This window comes from Hypanus sabinus, chromosome 1, assembly GCF_030144855.1.
Source record: "Hypanus sabinus isolate sHypSab1 chromosome 1, sHypSab1.hap1, whole genome shotgun sequence".
NCBI classification, from domain to species: Eukaryota; Metazoa; Chordata; class Chondrichthyes; order Myliobatiformes; family Dasyatidae; genus Hypanus; species Hypanus sabinus.
This window is the reverse complement of record NC_082706.1, coordinates 38,094,081-38,100,080: the sequence shown is the minus strand read 5'-3', so window position 1 is coordinate 38,100,080 and position 6,000 is coordinate 38,094,081. Positions and strand designations below refer to the sequence as shown.

General features: G+C 43.7%; 1 long non-coding RNA gene across 1 annotated transcript in view; it reads right to left on the bottom strand.

Annotated features, from left to right (window-relative positions):
- Positions 1 to 2,204: 2,204 nt before the first annotated feature.
- The window catches only part of LOC132393134 (uncharacterized), a 108,319-nt gene continuing 104,523 nt past the window's right edge, over positions 2,205 to 6,000 (bottom strand). Inside the window, exon 3 of the long non-coding RNA XR_009511763.1 lies at positions 2,205 to 2,223. This is a non-coding gene — a long non-coding RNA (uncharacterized LOC132393134). The remainder of the gene's footprint in view (positions 2,224 to 6,000) is intronic.

Genomic DNA, 6,000 nt, shown 5'->3' with positions numbered 1-6,000 from the left:
TGGTTATTAAGGGCACTGGCACCCAACCCGCTGTGTTGCGGACTTTGGATTCAACCACCAGAGCAAACTAAGTGATAAATGCAAGATTATGTTGTACAGGCGACCACTGTGTTACGGGGGTGGGGGGGGGGGGGGGCTGCTGAGTGCCAAAAAAATATCCTGTATTATAATTTTCCATAACACAAAACCACGTCATCTGTGCATGTGTCAAGGGACTCAGGCTGAAAATATATTTATGTTTATCTATTTACACATAAATTCCTTATGAAGAGTAAATCGCAGATGTTTGGTAGTAATGTGTGATCTCCACAAGGTTAATTTCTGCCATCCAAACTAGAGTCACCTGTATCCTTTCAATGACTCCACAACAAATCACTTTTTCTGCAACTTGCATTTAGCACAATCAAAACACCCTTTCTCCACCACCGGCTGAGCAATTGCAACATATAGGGACATCTCCCAAACAGTCACACTTGGAATGTTGAAGAAATTGTGGAGTGGAGTTGATTTTAGCCAGCAGAGCTGTGTAGCTGAACAGGGCACAAATAATTATCAGTGATGAGGTTATTCTGGTGCTCCAGTTATTACTCAGGTTTGTGGCTGAGTGGGAAAGATAAGGCTCCAGGTGCAGGAACACGGGAGCTCCCATTTACGGGCACCATCCACTCACATTTTCAACCTAGCAGAAGCATCACTGAATTGAATTCGAGGGTTTTATCACCCCAGAGATCACAGATTTGCCCCCACTTGCAAAAGTTTCTGATGAAATGAAAATTAACACCGGTTTTTACATTTTAGGGCTGACGGAAAAAGAAACATTTTGAAGAAACAGCAAATGATTGCAAAGCATCCGACTCGCGGCAGTTGATCATTAATCTCTACAGCTGTAGCTCAGAGATGTGCACGTTGCATGATTATAAATGCTCTAGGAACTATTTGAAGGCCGTTGAGTTTAAACAAAGCAAGAAGTGATTGTGAGAAATCCTAACAAGGAGCACAGCATGAAGTACCAAAAAGCAACAGAAACAATTGGACAGGAGTGGGAAACAAGATAATAGCCACACAGCGAGACGGCGTAATTTCTCATTGCAGGAAGCCAGGAACATTCCTTCTTTTTTAAAATGCACACATTCACACAAACAGCTGTTACCACATTCAACCCATGGTAAAACCCCACCAGAACATCCCCATCGCAAGGTCCTCCGCCACCAAGAGAAAGACCCTGAGACTTGTGTGGAAGAAGCTTGGGCTTGCAATGGGGAGTCACCAAAATCAGCAACGTGGTCCCTTTTGCACTCAAAAGCTTACTGAGGCTCTGCGAGCATTGCTTCACCCGGGCAAAGAAAGAAATAGTGATGCAGGAAGAGGACACTGGTAGGAGAGGCAAAAAATAGGGCAGCGGGAAAGAGGAACAAAAAAAGAAAGCATGACGATAGATCTTCAAAACCTAAGAGGATGAAGTAGATGTCAGGAGTATGAGAAGTGAAGACAAAGAATGAGAGCTAAAAAGAAAAGCAGGAAAGGCAAGATATATATATATATATATATAAAATGAGAGTGGGGGAGGGGAAACAGAGGGCAATAGGATGAGGAGCAAACATAGGAGTTAGAAACTAGGAAGGAAAAGACGAGCCAAATCGGGCACGCAAAGTGTGAGAGCGGGAGAGGGAGTGGGAAACGAAGGGGGCGAAGCAGCAAAAATCAGACAGAACCAGAAGGGAAAGAGGAGTGGCAGAGGAGCTGGAGACCAGGCCTAGCAACCCTTCAACTGGTCAACGGAGGAAGCTATGATGTTCAGTCAGCCCATCTGCCTTCTCTGGATGCTCTGAGCCACTCCATAGTTAAACAAATGCACTAGATAAATCAACAGCAGGAACACAAGACCAGCTCTGCCTGTGCCTTTCAGTTCAACTAATAAGCATAAATTATTCTGCTATTGACAAACAATCACTTTCCTTATCTCCACATTACTCTCTTTATTTTCTCTCTTTCCTCAGCCTCTCCCTGCTAACAGCAGCCCAGTAATCCCCGACGCCTTTTTTCTATCGACCGGCTTCTGGCTCGGCCGCTCGATCCACACTGTGACATTCAGATCAATACTGCATGAATAAAAAGAAGCCTTTTCCTCTCTCCCGGCTCCTCTCTCTCTCTCGTCAGCTTACCGTCAGACGCTCGTAGTCCCAGGGTCGATTTCAGCTTCCATGCGTTGTCAGATGTGGAGCGCTGGAAAACGAAGGGAACGGGCAATGGAACAAACATATCGAGACTGACAGGCAGTTTTCCAACCTTGCATACCAGGGACCCAAGTTGGTGTGTATGTGAGTGTGTGTGGCTGTATCTGTGCCTTCAAACAGGGAATAAAGCGTGAGTGGTGAAGATTGTAACAGTGACAGTTATATGTGCTCAGAACTGACTATCTGTCTTTCTATGTATTAAAATCACACATACACCACATACACACGCATGCACACACACATACACTCTCTCTCTCTCTCACACACACACACACACACACACACAAACAGAGGCACACTGTACCCCTTCACCTCCTCGATTACTGCCGTGTGAGAAGCCAGCAGTTCATAGCCCAGAGTAAATGCATGTTGGTTTCACAGCTTGTTGGGAACAATGGACTCCCCCCCTCAACCTAATCTTCTTGTATTGTCTGGTACTATCATTCTCTCTCACTCTCTTTCATACTCTTCCCCAGTTTGACAGCTGACGACTGATTTCAGAGAGAGAGCGATCCGTCCCCTCTCAGTCCCCCTCAGAGGAGCCCCTAGCCCTTCGCAGACAAAAGCAATTATTCCAAAGGTACAATATTCTGCGTCCGCTACACACCAAAATCACACCTCCCCCTTCCTCCCCACACAGAAGACCATAGCAACCAGCCTTCCCACAGCTCCAGCTTAAACGGTGCAGAAAAATACATTTTAAAAAAAACTTCCTCTCCCTTAAAAGATAAATGACATGTTAAGGGGCTTCCATTCAATGAGCAGGACAACTTTAATTTCATTCTAAGGTCAAAACTCAAGCAGCAAATCCAGGCTCTGTGATCAGCCAGGGCATCAGTGAAGGCACAATTAAAAATCCTTTCATTGAGAATTTCATAGGCAGGTGATTCTGTGAAGCATCCACATTCAAAGCAAACCATAATAAACTGGTTAGTTTAAATATCAGAGTGCAGAGAACTCGACTTGAACTCATCAGTAAATTCTCTGATGGTAAATAGGAGAAGGGAGTTGGTGGTGGTGAGACTCAGATTGAGATGGGTCTGAAAACACGGTGGGGTGGAGGGTTGGGTGTGGGGGGGTGGGGAAGCAGCTAATTACACCAAAAGAAAATATATCATCACAGAGCTAGACGTGACACCGGCACAGGCAGTTGCTGATAATATAAAGCACCACTCCCACTAAGCCGCTGCTGGCCAATGGTGTAATGCAAAGAGGATCTTAATGTGGAAATGGTTACATTAAGGGTTTGGCCACTGAGAGATCAAACAGCCAGTCAGGCAACTGGAGGATGCTCACCAAATTTTCACAAATAACAGACAATTTCTCAATTACTTACACAAATACACAGGATCCAATTTGCCCCTTTCATTCAGACCTTTCACAACAATCATTGAGTTGTAGTTGTGCAGCAGTAAGCAAACCCTCCAGTCCAACTTGTCCATTCTAAACAACTTGTATTCCTGAGCTAGTCCCATCTTCCTTGAAACTCTCCTATCCATGTACCCGCCTACGTGCCTTTTGAACACTGTAATTGCTCTACCACTTCCTTGAGCATTTTGTTCCATATACCCACTACCCTCTATGGGGAAAAAAGCTTGCTCAAGTTCCTTTCAAATCTCTCCCTTCTCTCTTTAAACGTATCACCCTTACCCCAGGCCATAAGATTTATAAGAACTTATGGAAGAGAAACAAGCCTCTGAGTTATTTATATCCATAAAGACACAGTCATATAAAGTTGAAACAGGCCCTTCAGCCCAACTGTGTTGCTAGCAAGCTAGTTCTATCTGCCTACGGGACAAATTTAGCCCACAGTCCTCTAAACTTCTCCTCTCCATGTACTTGTCTAGGTGGATTTTAAATGTTATTAATATACCCAGCTATAATATACTCAGCTGCTATAAAACTATAAGACGTAGAAGCAGTATTAGACCATTTGGTCCATCAAGTCTGCTCCATCATTTCAACCTGGCTGATCCATTTCCCTCTCAACCCTATTCTCCTGCCTTCACCCGATAAACTTTCACGCCCTAACTAATCAACCTCTACCTTAAATGCACCCGAGGACTTGGCCTCCATAGCTGCTGGCAGCAACAAATTCCATAGATTCACCACCCACTGGCTAAAGAAATTGCTCCTTATCTCTGTTCCAAATTATATTCCTCTATTTTGAGGCCATGCCCTCTGGTCCTAGACTCACCCACCAAAGGAAACATCCTCTCCAAATCCACTCTAACTAAGCCTTTCAACATTTGATAAGTTTCAATGAGATACCCCCCCCCCACCCACACACACACACCATTATTCTAAATTCCAGGGAGTACAGGCACAGAGCTTTCAATTACTGTTCATATGGTAATCCTTTCATTCCCAGAATCATTCTCCTGAACCTCCTCTGAACCTTCTCCAATGTCAGCACGTTTTCTTAAATAAGGGGCCCAAAACTGCTCCAAGTGAGGCCTCATCAGTGACCTATACAGTCTCAACAGTACATCCCTGATTTTATATTCTAGTCCTCTTCTAATGAATGCTTACGTTGTATTCATCTTCCTCACCACTGATTCAACCTGCAAACGAACCTTTAGGAAATCTGCACGAGGACTCCCAAATCCCTTTTTTATATTGGATTTTTGAATTTTCTCCCCATTTAGAAAACAGTCTATATTTTTATTCCTTCTACCAAAATGTATGATCAAACACTTCCCAATACTTTATTCTATCTGTCACCTTTTTGCCCATTCTCCAAATCTAAGTTCTTCTGCAGTTTCTCTGTTTCCTCAACACTACCTGTCCCTCCACCTATCTTCATATCGTCTGCAAACTTGGCCACAAAGCCATCAATTCCATCATCCAAATCATTGACATACAACTTAAAAAGAAACAGTCCCAACTCAAGACTCTTGTGGAACTAGTCACCAGCAGCCAACCGGAAAAGGACTCTTTATTCCCACTCTCCCTCCTGCCAATCAGCCAATGCTCTATCTATGCTAGAATCTTTTCTGTAATACCCTGGGCTCTTAACTTGTTTAGTAGCATCAAAGGCCTTCTGAAAATCTAAGAACACAACATCCACCAATTCTCCTTCGTCTGTGCTGCTTGTCATTTCTTCAAAGAATTCCAACAAATTTGTCAGACAAAATTTTCCACTAAGGAAACCATGTTGACTTGGGCCTATTTTTTCATGTGCCTCCAAGTATTCTGAAGCCACATCCTTAACAATCGACTCCCAACCACTGAGATTAGGCTAACTGGCCTATAGTTTCTTTTCTCTGTCTCCCTCCCTTCTTGAAGAGTGGAGTGACATTCGCAATTTTCCAGTTGTCTGGAACCATGCCAGGATCTATTGATTAATGAAAGATCATTACTAATGCCTTCAGTCACCTCGTTCAGAACCCTGGGGCGTGGTCTGTCAGGTCCAGGTGACCTTTCAGTTTCCCAAGCACTATCTCCCTAGTAACAGCAACTACACTCACTCCTGCCCCCGACACTCAAACTTCCTGCACACTGCTAGTGAAGTCAGAATCAGGTTTAATATCACCGGCATACATGTCATGAAATTTGTTGTCTTTGCAGCAGCAGTACAATGCAATAGATAATAATAGAAAGAAGTGAATTACAGTAAATTCACTCAATTAAATAAGTAGTGCAAAAATAAAAATAAAACAATAGTGAGGTAGTGTTCGTGGGTTCAATGTCCATTCAGAAATGGGATGGCAGAGGGGAAGAAGCTGTTCCTGAATCGCTGAGTGTGCACCTTCAGGTTTCTGTA